Source organism: Apium graveolens, chromosome 6, assembly GCF_009905375.1.
Source record: "Apium graveolens cultivar Ventura chromosome 6, ASM990537v1, whole genome shotgun sequence".
Taxonomy (NCBI): Eukaryota; Viridiplantae; Streptophyta; class Magnoliopsida; order Apiales; family Apiaceae; genus Apium; species Apium graveolens.
In genome coordinates this window covers 216,216,870-216,235,213 of record NC_133652.1, presented here as the reverse complement: position 1 = coordinate 216,235,213, position 18,344 = coordinate 216,216,870, and the positions used below count along the sequence as shown (strand labels likewise).

The following is an 18,344-nucleotide window of genomic DNA, read 5'->3' as shown; positions in this document are numbered from 1 at the left end:
AAGGGCTTACCTGGCAAAGGGAAGAAGCTGGGATGATACTGATAGTGAAGATGAAGAAGTTGGGAATCTTGCTCTCATGGCTAATGATGCAAACACCTCATCGTCAAGAAAAGAGGTAAAATTTACTGATGCTGAATTAGTTTATCATTTAGGAGGTTCCTTAGATTGTGCTCGTCGTGATAATGAAATGTTAAATCAACAAATCAAAGACCTTGAGAAAGAGGTCAATGAATTAAGACTTGTGCACATTAATCAAGATAAATTAAAAGAACGAGTATCTTTTATAGAGAATAGAGTTGACTGTTATAGACAACTCGAAACTATTCTCAAAGACAAGATCACCGGTCTTGAGACTAAGGTCAAAGCTTACTTTAATTCTTGCTCTAAGGCTAAAGAGTTCTACAATAAGCAAGCTATTAATCAAACATCTGGAGTAGGTTATGATTATAATGTTTCTATTGGAGAATTAGGCATAAACTCCCCTCCTCATGTCTGTGCTAAAGGTAGGGAAGTACCACATGTGCTTAAGGGTGTTGATGAACCCCTCTATAAAAAATCAATTGCTGAACCATTTGATGAGACCTCATTTATTATTCAAGAAGAAATCCGTGCTGAAGATCTTGCTAATGAGAAAGTTGTTTCCAAGTCAAGTGTGTCAAAGGTTCCAGTCAAAGTTGTAAAAGTAACTGAGACTAACTCAGACACACATGAGTTGGATAACAAAAATGCCATTTCTACCATGCATAAGTTGCCTGTTGTTAATCCCTCTCATAAAGCATGTGGTGTTCCTGATTGTATGTCTTGTGCTTTTAATTTGATATATGCTTATTTTAATGGTAAGCATGTTTCTAATGATAAGACTACTCCTCGTCAGCATGTGAATAATAGGAAGCATGATAGGTCTAAGACTGCTAGTCCTCCTAAAGCTAGAAAGGAGACATTTGTGCCTAAGCCTAAACAAAAATTTGTCAAGGCTGTTTACAAGGTCAAATGTCCAGTCATTGAGAAAGTTGAGAACATTAAAGTTAAGAATGTTGTTTTGCCTGATAAAGGCCAATTTTACAAGTATGCCGGACCCAACCAAGCTTGGGTTCCGAAGAAGGTCTAATCCATTTATATTGCAGGGCATTAAACAGGTACAACCGGTAGTGTGGATTCTTGACAGCGGATCGTCAAGACATATGACCGGAGATAGAGCCTTGCTATCAAATGTGGTTGAGAAAGCTGGCCCAGTGGTTACCTTTGGAGATAACAACAAAGGTTTAACTGAGGGATATGGCTGTTTGCTAGCTGGTAATGTTATCATTGAAAATGTGTATGTTATGCAAGGACTTGAACACAATCTGCTTAGCATTAGTCAGTTCTGTGATAACGGCTACAATGTTTTATTCGACAAGCTGAAGTGTCAGATTCTGCACAAGAAAAATGAAAAACCCTCCTTGATGGGAATCCGGAAAGGAAATCTGTTCGTAGCTGACATGAACTCTGGAAGCAATCCTGAAGTCAATTGTTTCTATTGAAAGGCATTGTTAGATGAGAGTTGGCTATGGCACAAGAGACTTTCCCATCTCAATTTTTAAATAATGAATTCTCTTGTCAAAAGAGAATTGGTCAGAGGTCTACCTCAACTGAAATTCTCCCCAGAAGGACTGTGTGAGGCTTGCCAGAAAGGAAAGTCAAAGAAAGCAAGCCACAAAGGCACTGACACATCCTTCATAGCTGGTGTTCTGCAATTATTGCACCATGATTTATTTAGACCAGTTAATGTTCTTTCGATGTCAAAGAAGTGTTACTGTCTTGTGATAGTTGATGACTATTCCAAGTATACGTGGGTTTTATTCCTTCACTCTAAGGATGAAACAACACAAGTTGTGATTGATCATATCAAGTTGATCGAGTTAGATTCTAATGTCCCTGTTAGAGCAATAAGGTCAGATAATGGAACAAAATTCAAGAATTCACTTTTAATGGATTCTGTACAGACAAAGGGATTACCAGACAATTTTTAGCTCCTAGAACCCCTCAGCAAAATGGAGTGGTAGAAAGGAAGAATCGTACATTGATTGAAGCTGCAAGAACGATGTTAAGTGAATCGGGTCTTCCAATATACTTTTGGGCTGAAGCTGTCAATACAGCATGTTATACTCAGAATCGAACTCTAATCAACAAAGACTTCATGAAAACTTCTTATGAGATTATGAATGAATAGAAACCTTCTATCAAATACTTTCATGTATTTGGTGCCAGATGCTTCGTGCTCAAGGATGGAGATGATCGTCGTGGTAAATTCGAGGCAAAGGCATATGAGGGTATTTTTGTTGGATATGGAAGAAGATCATACAGGGTGTATATCATTGATCAACGCAAAGTAACTGAAAGTGTAAATGTTACATTTGATGACACTAAACTCCCTAGTATCCAAACTGAAGATCCTTCTGAGAAACTGAAGTTTGATGATATGTCGGATTCAGAATCAGAACATGATCAAGAACCTGAGGTTGTTGCTGGTGAAGAACCTGTTAATCATGATGATACTCAAGGTAATGGTGATGGAAACATTGGCAACAATGGAGATACCACTGCTACTGACGAAGAATCATCAAGTCAACCTGACAACAACTCAGGGGGAGATGCTGAAGGATCATCTAGTAGGACACAACATCCCAATGTGTTTCGAGGTGAATCATCAAGATCAAATCTTCCAAGACAGACTGTCAGGAATAAAGCTCATCCTTTTGAGTTGATTATTGGTGATCCAGATGTTGGAGTCAGAACTAGACGTGCTACTCAAAATGAATGTCTATTCTTAGGATTTCTCTCTGAGATGGAACCTAAGAAGATTGAAGAAGCACTGACTGATCTAGATTGGGTGATTGCTATGCAAGATGAACTCAATCAGTTTGAACATCAACAAGTCTGAAAACTGGTACCTAGACCTACCCACAAGAAAGTTGTTGGTACTCGGTGGGTATTCAGGAATAAACTAGATGAAGATGGTGTGGTTACAAGAAACAAAGCAAGCCTGGTAGCTAAAGGGTATTCTCAAGCTGAAGGCATTGATTATGATGAAACCTATGCTCCAGTGGCTAGACTAGAGGCCATCAGGATATTTCTGGCATTCGCAGCATTCTCTAACTTTAAAGTTTATCAAATGGATGTCAAGAGTGCCTTTCTAAATGGAAAGCTGGATGAAGAGGTGTATGTAGAGTAACCTCCTGGTTTTGAAGATCCAGATCATTTGGATTTTGTCTACTTTCTTTTCAAGGCTATCTATGGACTCAAACAGTCTCCGAGAAAATGGTATGACACTCTCTCTGAATTTTTTATTGAAAATAGCTTTATTAGAGGTGTCATAGATAAAACTCTCTTTTCTAAAAAGCATAAGAATGATACTATATTAGTCCAAGTCTATATGGATGATATAATATTTGGGTCTACTAATGATAATCTCTGTAAGAGATTTGCTAAGTTAATGCACAGCAAATTTGAAATGAGCATGATGGGAGAGCTGAAGTTCTTTCTTGGATTACAAGTAAATTAAAGGTTAGATGGAACTTTTATTTGTCAATCCAAGTATCTCAAGGAACTCCTCAAAAAATATGATCTAGAGGATTCTGCATCAGCAAGGACTCCGTCAACTACAACTGTCAAGCTTGGACCATGTGAAAACTCCATTAAGGTAGATGTCACAAGCTACAGAGGTATGATTGGCTCGTTACTCTATCTTAATGCAAGTAGACCAGATATTATGTATGCTACATGCTTATGTGCAAGGTTCTAAGCGGATCCTAGAGATATTCATCTCGTTGCTGTTAAATGAATCTTGAGATATCTTAAGGGAACACCAAATCTAGGTATTTGGTACCCTAAAGAATCTGGTTTTAACCTTGTTGGATATACAGATTCAGATTACGCAGGAAGTGTTGTTGATAGGAAAAACACCTCAGGGAGTTGTCAATTCCTAGGTAGCAGACTAGTCTCATGGTACGGCAAGAAACAGCAAACAGTTTCCAATTCAACGGCCGAGGCTGAATATATTGCTGCTGGAAGCTGCTGTGCTCAGATCTTGTGGATTAGGAATCAGCTACGGGACTATGGCTCTGTATTGAACAAAATACCTATTCTATGTGACAATACAAGTGCAATAGCCATCACCAACAACCCTGTGCAGCATACAAGGACCAATCACATTGACATCAGGTATCATTTTATTAGAGAGCACGTCATGAATGGTACTGTTGAACTATTTTTTGTTCCAATAGAAGAACAAATAGCAGATATTTTCACTAAACCTCTTGATGAATCCACATTTACCAAATTAGTTGGTAAATTGGGTATGTTGAATAGCTTTAGTGATTAAACTTGTGAATATCTGAAATCTGTTCTTGAATGAATTTATAAATGAATTTTTCATAAATGAAAAATTCATTTGCAAATTTATTTTATCATATTTTCCATAATTTCTTGCTTATTTCTATGTAAGTTTTATTATCTTATCTTATTTATTTATTCTACTTGTTAATTTTAATATCTCAGAATATTTTATTTTCTCTAAAAATATTTTTCTATGAATTTTATTTGCTAAAATTCAACAAAAATCTATTTTTGTAATAAAATAAAATTATTTCTGAAATATTGCTTTTGTTTTTGTAAATTTATTCTGTAACTATAAGTATTAGTTCTGTGTATAAGTTAATGTTATACTAGAATGACAATCGGCAAGACAATTGAATTGTCTTGCCGAAAGTCATTTCAGTACATATATGTGTTTAATTTTATTTCCAGTTTAATTTTATACTGGAAAGACAATCAGTATGACTATCAATAGTCTTGCCAGTAATAAAATTTATATCAGAAATATTTCTTTTATTTTGTACTAGAATGACAATCGGTAAGACTATCGATTGTCTTTCTAGTTTATTCTATTATATTCATGTATTTTATATTGGTATGTCAATCGGTATGACTATCAGATTGTCATACCAGTTATATTTTTATTTGTTTCTATTATTATTACCGTTTGCCTGGTATGACAATCGGGAAGACAATCGGTATGACTTTCCTCGATTGTCATACCAGTTTTCTACTTAAGTTTTTTTTGTGTTTCTTTTATTTATAATAATTTTTTTCTTTCTTTCAAATTCCAGTAGTTTGTTTCTTTCTCTCTCTCTATTCGATCAAACACAAACCTCCATTGATACTTCCTTGCTCGAGTTTTTACTCAGCATAAAATTTTCACTCCTGTTATACATACATACACGTATATGCTTAAAGAAGTGCTGCCAATTTTTTTTAAAAAATATATATATTTTTTAAAATCAAATCTTTCATTTCATTGGCTGTTGTGTTGTGTGTTTGAGTTATCTGTTTGCATATCTGATTTTGGTGGTCAAGACACATTTGTTTCTAATTTTTTGGATATAATAGAATTAATTCGAATTATTAATTAATTTTTAATTCAAATTTTCTTAATTTAATTCTTAAAATTCTGATAGTGTGTGTCTTTTTGTATTTGTTTTTAAAATGGCTCTCAATTTCCAAATTGTCTCACATAATCTTGTTGGTTATTTTAATCCAGAAAAATGTGATGTGGAAAAATTTAAGTCGTGGATTAGATTTTTAAATGACCATTCGATTGTTAGCTCTGCTATTAAATCAAATGTGCTTTTAAATGTCGATCTGCTCAGACTGATTTGCACAACCTCTATTGTGCCCGATGATTTTAATTCTTTTTCATTCACCGTGGCAAACACACAGTATATAGTTGATGAAACAGTCGTCAATCGCGCATTAAATTTTCCAATGGACAATTTCTGTAATTTACCCTCTGAAAATGATATTTCAAACTTTTTCCATGCAATTCATTATCAGGGGGTGATTAATTTAACCAAGTTGTCTAAATCCAATTTGGTTTCCGAATGGGATATTTTCTTCGATACACTTTCCAAAGTGTTTGCCAACTGCACTAAATCCAACTTTCAAAACATCACTTCCACTCTGCAGTATATTGGTCTTGCGGTTGTTTTCAATCAAAGGATCAATTTTGGTAAACTACTTTTACCCATTCTTCTGAGACGTCTCACTACTGCTTTACGTGATCATTCTACAAATCGTAGGGTTTCGTGCTACTACGCTCGTTTTCTCATGCTCATAGCAGAACATCTTCTCTCACCTGAGCATAAAGCTCTTTTTGCTAACTCTTCAATAACTGAACCCCCTCCAGTAAGCAAAAAGATTTACACTCGCCAAGACACAACCTTTAAATTCATGCAAGTTCCAGTACTTGTATCTGCTTTCATGGCCACTTACATTCCTTTACCTATTTTCAATCTTCCCGGTCATGAACAGCAAGCTCAACCTCCAGTGGTTCAAACCACCCAGGCTCAAACATCAGATGCTCTTCCTCCGCAGGTAATAATTCCTCACACTCAAACTATTCCTACTTTTATTGAAAGACCCCCAGTGGTAGATAGGGCTGACCATGAAGTTGTAGAACCGCAGCTTCAATCTCAGGTCAGAGAGCCAAACACAGAGTCACAACCTATCTCAACCTCTCCCCCACTGTCTAAAATGTTACCTAGAAGGTTAGTAGGAAGTAGTATGTTGTTGGATGTGAATGAACCCTCAGCTCTGCCTCCTCCCAAGAAAAGAAGAACATTTACTGAGGCATTTGAAAGCCCATCCTTGTCCTCCCAACAGGACATGGACTTTGATATGGCCAGTGAACAGTTAATAGAGACATTCTATCAACAAGATGAATCTATTAAAATTCGCCATAGGGCCTGACATCCCGTACTGAGTCAAGCACACTTCCATTACTCACAATGGAATCATACAGACCAATAGATGATACTCAGGACACGGAGCGAGGAGTGCACATTGAGTCGGTTACAGTGCCTGCCATAGTTACGGCAGAAGAGCAGTCACATGCTTCTGAGGGAAAATTTGACTCTCAGCCACCTTTAATAGAGTCATTTTCTCCCCTCCCAGATCCAACACCTCTGGCTCCCTCATGGGATTCTCCACTCGCAGATTTATCTGGAGAAAGTGGAGGGCAACTCGGTCAATCTATCCCTAAAGCAATTCAGACATCTATTTCACATGAAAAGATAGGTTTGACTGAGGATCGGGACTCGCGAATTCCCATTGCACCACCACTGACCTCTCTTGAAGAGGCTAGGGTGATTTCAATTGCAGGTACAGAAGATCAGCATCAGGAAGACTCCTCACGAGCAATAATATTGAGAGATACACAAGCACGTGAGTTGAGTGAATCAAACAGGAGAGATATTCAGGTGAGCGCACACACATACACAAACACTGAAAATTTGTTAGCTCAAATTGCTGAACTGAAAGAACAACTTGCAAAAAGTCAGGCTGAGGCTCAATCATTCAAAGCATAAGTGGCTGAACGGTCTTCTTCTTCCACCTCTGTCAATAATCAGCTGGCTCTCATCAGGACTGAGATATCAGATTTGAAGACCTCTGTTGTACCAAAGCTTAACTCAATCCAGGCATCTCCAACGTTATCAGCTGAAGATATTTCAAACTTCTGCTCTCTTCATACAAGAATGACTTCTCTTGAAGACTTGGTTGAAATGAATCATTCACTGGATTCCTCCAGATTTCTGAAGATAGAGACGGGCATGGAACATCTCAATGAAGGGATGAAGCACTTGTACTTCATGATCAAAAATTCTCACTGCCCTAATGAAGAACAAAGAACTTTCTTTGAAGGGCCGTCTGGTGGAGGCTCAGGCTCTGGAGGTGATGGAGGTCATGGAGGGTCTAGAGGAAAGTCTATAGAGGATTCCTCAACTAAGGGGGAGAAGAAAGGGACAAGTGGAAAGGGAAAAGAAAAAAATTCATCTGCTGGAGGCACAGGGAAGGATGATGATGTCTACTATAGTGGAGAACAGGATGACTTTGATATTTTTGACGTTCCCACTGAACCAGTCTTGGAAGATAAAGATGGTTTCTTTGAAGATGAGGAGGAAAATGATTTTGGAGAATGGGAAGAGGAAGCTCAAGTGGATCCTGTTTTGGAGAAAGAGTTTCAGCAGCAGCAGTCAGAGTTGAAAAGAAAAGAAGCTGAACTCAAAAAGGTATCCCAGATCATTGATATGAGGAAAAACATTGAACGAACAGAAACTCTTGAAAAGCAACGTCTTCATGACATTAAAGCTAAAGAAAGGAGAAGAGATGTTAAACTGAAGATTGATGAAAAATGGGATGAAGCTAGGAAAGTACTTGATATGCCTCAGCTGAGCACAAACAATGATAGGCGGTTTCTACATCTTCTGGACAAGCTGGAGATCTCGAATCCAAACAATGACGTGTACATGAATGCTATAAAGACTTAAGTCTCAAGGATCACAGCTGCCTTTGACAGATCTCTAAATGAAATGAGCATATTTGTATATTGTCAGAGCGAAGGATCTTTCAAGGTATCACTTCATCTGTTTGAGAATCGTTCTTTATCAGAGATTTGGGTTCTTCTCAAAAAAGTCAAAAGAAGCTCAGAATTGAATGAAGTTCTTCGAGAAAGGCTCAAAGAGTTTGCCAGCAGGGCTAGTCCTCAAGTGGTCAACAATCCTCATCAGGTAAGATTCTTTAAGTCTGACTGTCTTCAAATCTGCCAGCTCGATTCACAATCTCTTAAAGACTACTCTGCTAAGCATCTTGTCTGGATGGAACATCACTTAAGAACTGCTGGATATTCATCCATGTTGAAAACTCAAGCAGCTGATCTGATTCAAGCTTATTGTGAAAAGAATATTAAAAGGTATAATCAGTTCAAGAATAAGCTAAAGTCAGTTGGAGTTCAACCAGTCAGACCAGCCAGCTTCACTTCTGAAAAGGATCGTGTCTTTGACAAGGAGTTGCTTCAAGATTTGGAAGAAGGTGAATTCGGAAGGGAAGACAACTGAATTCAATTAGCTCAAAACTTAATGTAATATGATTAGAGCTTTATGAATCAAGATAAACTAATGTAGTTATATGTTCAGTCTAGAGGAACATCTATCTTGTATTCACTTGTAAATTTCTTTTGGAATCTGGAAAATATTAAATATAATCCAAAACTTTCTGCTATTTACTTTGCATTACTGTTTATATCTTTTTCTTATTTGTTAGTTGAGTTATCCTCTAGGTATTTGTTGTTATTGTCTAACAAACAAATAGGGGGAGATTGAAAGGCATATGTCATAGCCTATTTGTTTATTCAAGGATTTAACTCAACTCAAATAAGGATGTAACAAGTAAATAGTGGTTCTATCGTCAGAGAGATCTCTCAAAGTAACATATGTCAAAGGATTAAGTAACATTGTTTTTCTACAGACTTGAGGACTTAATTCACTGGAAGAAGCTCAAGAAATTGATCAAGCCTCAGTGATATAAATCAAGATTGTGGATTTAATCAAGTGACAGAGATCTCGTCAGGGTATCAATTGATTACAGGGATTTAATCTGAAGAAAATCAAGACATGAAGAAACATCACAGAAGTTAGTCATTCAAGAACCAGACAGTACATCGAGTGTCAACATTGAAGTGGTGAAATGGATTCAGTGATTTTCAGAAGATTGTCAGCAGAGTGGTTGCTGTTCAAGACTAGTATTAATTCTCTAATTAATTAATTAAGTCATATAATTTAATTAAGAAAATAAATTATATCTGCAAAGATTAATTTATTGATTAATTGGATTAATTGATTATTTAATTATGAATTAATATTTTGGTTTTTTAGAATTGATTTTGAATTTAAATTCAAAATTAATTCAGCAAGACAATCTTTTGTATTAGTATGACAATCGGTATGACAATCAATAGTCATACCGAAAGTCATGCCAGTTCATTTAGATTGTCTTGCTGAAAGTCATGCCAGTTCAATGGATTGTCCTACCGAAAGTTCTACCAGTTAAAAGGATTGTCTTGCTGAGCTAAAAGGATTTTCTTGCCAATTAAAAACACAGGATTGAATATAAAGAGCAGCAGCTGTTTGTTTTTCACAGAGCATTGAATATCAAAAGAAAAACAGAAGAACACAGAACAAAAAAAAAGCAGAGAACTTATTGCAATTTCTCAGAACATTTATTTCTAGTATTAATTGTTAAATCTAAACCACTAGAAATACTCCTCTTGTTCTTGTGTAACTATCTAGCGGATCAAAATCCCTAGAACTTAATCTCAAATTGCATTTAGCATTTGATCCTTTTTATTACAAAAATAGAAAAAGTTCATGTCGAATTTATTCTAGATTTGGAATAATTTATTTGAGATTAATCCCTTGTAAACGATACCGTTGTTGTAACACCTTTCAAGTTTAATTATAGTTTTATTTAACTTGAATTTTGTTTCACTTTTTTATTCCGTATTTTATTCGATTAAACGGTATTATTTGTATTCAACCCCCCTTCTACAAAAATATTGAGACCTAACATTATTATTAAAATTCACATATATTATAGATATATAAAGGGAATAAGATATAAAGGCTGTAGAATAATGGGATAATGGGTAGGTTTAGGGTAAAATTCGGGTAGGAGTGGGGTGTTTTGATTTTGAATTTTTTTATTTTTTTTTCCAGAGCGTACGCGCGGGCGCTCTTGGCTAGGGCGCGGGCACGCCTAGCTTCTGTAAAAGAAAAAAAATTCTCATTTTTTATAAGCAAAAACACTACAGAACGCGTGGTTTGCCTCCCACGAAGTGCTTGTTTTACGTCTTTAGCTTGACGTGAAACTTCGAATTCAAGTTGTAGCAAGATTGGTGGTCACCGCCTCGCGGTCCACCGTATCACCATAGTAATGCTTCAACCTTTGTCCATTAATCTTGAATGCTTTGTCAGGATGCTTATAAAAAATCTCCACTGCACCATGTGGAAACACAGTCTTGACTATGAACGGACCTGACCACCTTGACTTAAGCTTTCTTGGAAAAAGTCTGAGATGGGAGTTAAAAAGTTGGACTTGCTGACCAGGCACAAATGACTTGTGCGCTAACCTCCTATCATGCCATCTCTTGACCTTCTCCTTGTATAACTTGTTGTTCTCATAAGCCTATAGATGAAACTCATCGAGTTCATTAATTTGAAGCATTCTCTTTTCTCTAGCAGCCAACTTGTCAAGATTTAGCTTCTTTAAAGCCCAATACGCTTTATGTTCTAACTCAGCAGGTAGATGACACGCCTTACCATACACCAAATGGAAAGGCGACATTCCTAGAGGAGTCTTGAATGTTATTCTATTGGCCCAGACAACTTCATTTAGCTTCAATGACCAATCTTTCCTTGACAGACTCACAACCTTCTCCAAGATTCACTTGATCTCTCGATTAGAGACTTCAGCCTGCCCATTAGTTTGAGGATGATAAACTGTGGCGACACGATGATTCACACGATACCTTTCCATTAATGCAGTAAATTTTCGATTGCAGAAATGTGATCCCTCGTCACTGATTATTACCCTTCGAGTACCGAAATGTGTGAATATGTGCTTATGAAGAAAATTTATCACCATCTTAGCATCGTTGGTTGGCAAAACTTTAACCTCAACCCATTTAGACATATAATCCACCTAAGAATATATTGATTTTTGCACGATGAGATAAATGGTCCCATGAATTTTATTCCCCACACATCGAAAATCTCAACTTCCAGAAGCACATTAAAAGGCATCTCGTCTCTCTTGGACATATTTCCAACCCGTTGACAGCGATCATATCTCATCACGAACTGATGAACATCTTTAAAAAAAGTTGGCCAGAAAAATCCTGCCGGAAGGATACTAGCAGCTGTCTTCTCTCCACCATAATGGCCACCATACGCAGTGGCGTGACAATCTCGTAAAATACCCTCCATTTCACTATACAGAATGCACCTCCTGATAATTCGATCTACCCCATGTCTGAACAAGAACGGCTCATCCCATCAATACCACTTCACTTCATGTAAAAACTTCTTCCTCTAAGCATAAGAAAATTCTGAGGGAATAACATTACTCACAAGATAGTTCACAATATAAGAAAATTATGGTTCTTCTTCTTGCACCCCCAAAATTTGCTCATCAGGCAAAGTTTCATTGGTTAACGTGTTATCTTGTGAAGCTTTACCTTGATCTTCCAAACGTATTAGATGATCCGCTACTTGGTTTGCTGTACCTTTCCTGTCTTTGATTTCCATCTCGAATTCCTGAAGCAAGAGAATCCCTCAAATCAATCGAGGTTTTGAATCTTTCTTCGAGACCAGATATCTAATAGCAGCATGATCAGTGTAAACCGTCACTTTTGTTCCAAGCAAGTAAGATCTGAACTTCTGAAACCCGTAGATAATTGCCAAAAGCTCCTTCTCCGTAGTAGTGTAATTCAGTTGAGCACCATTAAGGGTTTTACTAGCATAGTAAACCACATGGAAAATGTTTTTCTTTCTCTGACGAAGAAAAGCTCCCAATGTAAAGTCGTTAGCATCACATATCATCTCGAAGGGCTCATCCCAATCAGGTGCAGTAATAACAGATGTTGTAGTCAAACTCTTTTTTAAAGTCTCAAAAGCAGCTAAACATTCTTCAACAAATTTGAAGGGGACATACTTCTCCAACAAATTGCACAAGGGTTTAGAGAATTTGGAGAAGTCTTTCATAAAACGCCGATAAAAACTCGCATGACCAAGAAAACTGCAGATTCCTTTTACTGAGATTGGTGGAGGAAGATTTTTAATAACCCCCACTTTCACCTTATCCACTTACAGCCCTTTGATATATACCTTATGCCCAAGAATGATACCCTGTTGCACCATGAAGTGACATTTTTCCCAATTCAACATCATATTTATCTCAACACACCTTTTCAGCACCAAGCCCAGATTATGCAAACATGCATGATAAGAAGACCTGAAAATAGAAAAGTCATCCATGAACACCTCCGCTTTAATACCAATCATGTCATAGAATATGGCCATCATGCATCTCTAAAAAGTAGCAGGTGCTCCACAGAGCCCGGAAGAAACTCGACGGAAAGAGAAAGTGCCAAAAGGACAAGTAAAAGTGGTGTTCTCCTGATCTTCTGGGGCAATGCAAATATAATTATAGCCTGAGTCCCATCCAGAAGGCAATAATACTCATGACCAGCTAACCTGTCAAGCATTTGATCGATGAATGGAAGCAGAAAATGATCCTTCCTGGTGGCTTTCTTCAGCTTCCGATAATCCATGCATACTCTCCACCCTGTGACTTTTCAAGTAAGGAAGAGCTCATTCTTGTCATTAGCCAAAACTGTAATGCCTCATTTCTTGGGCACACACTGTACCGGGCTCACCCATGAACTGTCAAAAATAGGATATATGATCCCTACGTCTAGCCATTTAAGAATTTCTTTCTTCACCACCATTTTTATGATAGGGTTGAGTCTTCTCTGATGTTCAACGGTAAGTTTACTTCCTTCCTCAAGCAGAATTTTATGTTGGCAATATGAAGGGCTGATTCCCTTGATATCTTCTATAGTCCACCCGATTTGCTGATTTAAACTCTCTCAAAATGCGCAAGAGCTTGTCTTCATCACTACCTGAAAGGTCAGATGCAATAATAACAGGTAAAGTTGATGCATCACCTAAAAAAGCATATCTCAAGTGATCAGGCAGTGGTTTGAGCTCAAGTGTGGGAGCTTCTTCAATAGATGGTTTAAGACGCTCCTGAGAATTTTTCAGCTCTGCTAATCTAAGTGACTCGAATGGCAAATCTAACTTCCTCTTCCACAGAGATGCATTCAAAAACTGAAGTTGTTCTACCCCTTCTTCGTCTTCACTATCAGATTCCCCTGTTAAGGATCTCTCTAAGGTATCTGACCTTAGCAATTGATCAACCTCCAAATTCACAACAGATTCGACCAGCTCCACTTTATAGCACTCCTATTCATCTGAGGGGAATTTCATTACGTTAAAGACATAAAGGCGACATCCTGATCCTGAACCCTCATTGTAAGTTCTCCTTTTTGCATATCGATCAAAGTTCGGCCTGTAGCTAAAATGGTCTTTCAAAGATAATAGGAATCATCTTATCCTTCTAAAAGTCTAGGATGACAAAATCAGCAGGGAAAATGAGTTTATCCACCTTAACCAAGACATCCTCCACTATACCTCGCGAATAAGTGATGGAACGATCAGCCAGCTGTAAGGACATGTTTATAGGTTTTGGATCAGGCAGAACAAATTTCCTGAAGACAGAAAATGACATCAGATTGGTGCTAGCTCCCAAGTCACACAAACACTTGTCAAAAGATAACTCGCCAATGGTGCATGGTATCGTGAAGCTTCCTAGATCTTTAAGTTTAGGAGGCAGTTTCTGTTGCAGCACCGCACTGCACTCTTCCATTGGAGCAATAGTTTCCAACTCCTCAAGCTTCAACTTCTGAGATAGAATACCCTTTATAAACTTAGCATAGCTCGGCATCTGCTCTAAAGCTTCCTTAAAAGGTACGTTAATATGCAATTTCTTGAATATATCCAGAAACTTGGCAAATTATTTGTCGAACTTCTGCTTTTGAAGTCATTTAGGATATGGAGGCGGATATACCTGATTGTCTCATGTATTCTACTCAAGAATAGTGTGTTCAACAGAATTTTTCTTCGTTTCCGCTTTGCCATCCTTCTGATTAGCTGTATTATCAAAAATTATAGTTTCTGGTATAGGGGAAGGCGCGGGCGCGCCTGTATGCAGCGCGGGCATGCTTGGCTTCTACCGTAGAGACCTTTCCAGACCTCAAAGTGATTTCTTTCAACCATTCTTTAACTTCCCTCTTGCCTGGGTTAGCTTCCGTATCACTAGGAAGAGTTCCGTGTGGTCGATTCAGCAACGTATTTGCAATTTGTCCTATTTGATTCTCTAAAGTTTTGATTAAAACTGCTTGGCTTTTACATATTAGCCTCAATTCCTCCAATTCAGATTTTTCATTAGTAGATTGACCAGCACTTCCATAAGATTTTTGTTGCATTACCGGTGGTAGAAATTGTTGGCTTGGTGCATACTGTTGATGAAAACCAGGAGTGTTGAATGGCTTAGCTCCAAACTGCTGATAAGGCTGTTGTGGCTGTTGTATACCACTTTGATTATTGCTCCAGCTGAAATTAGGATGATTTTAGTTGTTAGGATGATAAGTGGCAGGAACCGGTTGCTGTGATCTCTAAAATTTGCTCACAAACTGTGCTGACTCACTAGATATAGCACATTGATCCGTTACATGCGTACCTGCACATAACTCACAAACACTTGTTATCTGATGAACTCCATAGTTAGCCAGAAAATCCACTTTCATAGTCAACGCATGTAGCTGATCAGTTATAGTCGTAGTTGTATCCACCTCCATAATTCCTGCTACCTTTCCTTGTGGTTGTCTCTGAGATGGGTTCTGATATTCATTAGTAGCCATCATTTCAATTAGCTCATAAGCTTTCTCATAGCTCTTAGCCCATAAGGCTCCACCTGATGTTGTATCTAGCATGGGTCTCGACTGTGCTCCCAACCCGTTATAGAAGCAATTGATTACCATCCAATCAGGAATTCCATGATGGAGACACTACCTAAGCATCTCCTTGTAGCACTCCCAAGCTTCACATAAATATTCTCCCAATTGTTGTGCAAATTGAGTAAGAGCATTCCTGACTGCAGCTGTTTTTGCCATAAGGAAGAATTTAGTAAGAAATTTCTGAGCAAGATCCTCCCATGTCGCAATAGAACCTACTGGTAAAGAGTGCAACCAGCTCTTAGCTTTATCCCTTAAAGAAAATGGGAAAAGTCTCAGTTTCACAACATCTTCCGAAACACCATTGAACTTAAAGGTATCGCAGATTTCGATGAAACCCCTAATATGCATACTGGGATCTTCCGTTGGAGCACCCCCAAACTAGACTGAATTCTGTACCATTTGAATCGTTCCAGGCTTGAGTTCAAAGGTATTAGCTGTAATAATTGGTCTAACAATGCTAGACTGAATGTCATTGATTTTCGGTTGAGAATAATACTTCAATGCTTTCATTTCTGCTGCTGGTTCTCCCATTGCAATGATCACTTCCATTTCTACTCCTTCTAGTTTGTCCTAATGATATTGAGAACGTGTTCGCATACACGCTCGAACGAATACCTGAAACACACAAATAAAGTAAAATTTTTAAGAAGAATAATCCGAGTTAGTGAACTTTAACGACCACTATTGACAAGCACATAAATTAAATTTAACCCCGATCCCCGGCAGCGGCGCCAAAAACTAGTTCGCACAAAAACACGCAAGCGTACGCGGTCACAAGTAGTATAAGATTAACTTAAGTTCGTTCCCACAAAGATTGGTTTAATTCAGAATGTGCACTTATGCAACAATGTATGATTATTATTCACTGCTAAGACAAGTATCAATTTGTGTTGATTTAACTAATTAAAAGTACTTATGCTATAATGGATTAACTAAAAGATTAAAATCAAGTTACTTATATGAAATAAAACATGTGATTATAACTTCATTAAATACTTCGTTCAGAGTTTATGCCTTTGATCATAGTATGTGATGATTATGATAACTAATCAGATAACACAAAATTAGTACACACTATCTTTCAATATACGTGTACCCTACTACTCAGCATCCACAAATAAGATAGAAGCTGGGCAGACACCAATTATGTTTAGACCCTATATGTCTCTAAGATTTGAAAATAAAATGGTTTAAGCGCAAGTTATCGATTGAGATTACATAGGGCAACGTAAGATGGTTGAAATTAAACTACGAATTATGCATGTTAAAACATCCATAAATCTATGGTAACATGGTAAGTTCTAAACCCCTATATCCACTTTCGCATTCAATAGAGATTAACAAACAACTTAGATTTTATCTATGCATCCAAGAAAATTAAGCACAACCATACTAGGATATCATTAATTCGTCACACACTAAAAAATTAAAGCAATCAACTACTAAACTCCATTAATAAATCCGTTAGAATCCCGCGATAATGATTAGTTCATAATCGAACGGCTCGTCATCATGGATTCCAATAAAAATATGATAGTAAAAAGGTTCTGAATACTACAAGAGAATATAGAAGTATTAAGGTTTAGAAAACAAATCCCAAACAAGCATCCAAATTTTCGCCTAATTAGAAGAATACAAAGAATAATATAGAACTAAATCTTCATCTTCTTAGCCGTCTTGTGTGCTCCCCTTGTTCCTTGTTCTGTTTCTTGATGTTTAAATCATCCCCTTTTCTTTATTTATAGGCTCCCAGTTGACTTGGCCGCTCGGAATATCCAAAACGTACTAAAAACAAGATTCTATCTACACGACCTAGCGCGGGCGCGCTCAGTTCAGGCGCGGGCGTGCTCTGCTCTTGGAAATTTGGACGCAAGCGCGCTCATGGCAAGTGTGGGCGCGCTTGGCTTCTGGAAAATTTCTGCAGATTTCTCGTTTATCGTTCTGATCTTCTCGCAAGCGCTCACACTTCAATTCCTGATCTCTTATCAACATAAAAGCATATAGAAGTCTATTCCTTTCTCCAACTAAAGCCCTGCACAAACTCAACACAAAATGCTTAAAACACCAAATACTTAAGTTCAAATCATCAACTTAAGCCGCTATGAAGCGTTCTAAATGGATATAAAATCCACTTATCAGGAACAAATAGGAACCGAGTCCAACCTGGTCAAAAAACCAAAGAAGACTAAGAAAACTGAGTTGACCACTCATAAGGCTACCTCTGTATCCTCCCAAAAGGATGCAGTTGTAAAAGGGGGAATTAAACGGTCTCTAGAGGCATACTCTCAACAGGGTATCTCTATTGAACAAAGCACTCTCCCTAGTGCAATCTGTAAAGAGTCTGCACCATAATTTGAGCACTCTTAAGTTGATGAAACAAGAAATAAGGTTGGCACTAATACTGAGAGCACATCACTTGAAGCTCCCTCATCCATTCAAGGGGAGGCTGCCAATACTCAATGCTAACATCACTAATCTCATATATAAATTTCTTTTTCATATAGTGAAACACTTGAATCCACTTCTCAAGTGTTGTCAAAATCAAGTGACACAGTTCAAGAGACTGTGATCACCACCCAGGAACCACATTTAGATGGTAAGAGACTACTAACTGGGGTAGACCTTGATGACACCATCAAAACCACAGGGGTTTCATCAGTTTTAACTGAAGATCCTGTGGAAGTTACTCAAGCACCTTCATGTGCTAAACAATCTTCATGGATTGAAAGGATTGAAGGTAGTACCCCTGAGGGGGAGCTATCTAAATCCTCTCCAATTTAATTGGAGGTTTCTCAGGTAGGAACAACTCCCCTCAAAACCATGGTTGAAATTGTAT

General features: G+C 37.6%; 1 non-coding gene across 1 annotated transcript; it reads left to right on the top strand.

Moving 5' to 3' along the window:
• The first annotated feature begins 15,542 nt into the window (after positions 1-15,542).
• On the top strand, positions 15,543-15,649 carry LOC141669056 (small nucleolar RNA R71). Its single transcript, XR_012553355.1, has one exon. It is a non-coding gene; the product is annotated as a small nucleolar RNA R71 (small nucleolar RNA).
• The last annotated feature ends 2,695 nt before the right edge of the window (positions 15,650-18,344 follow it).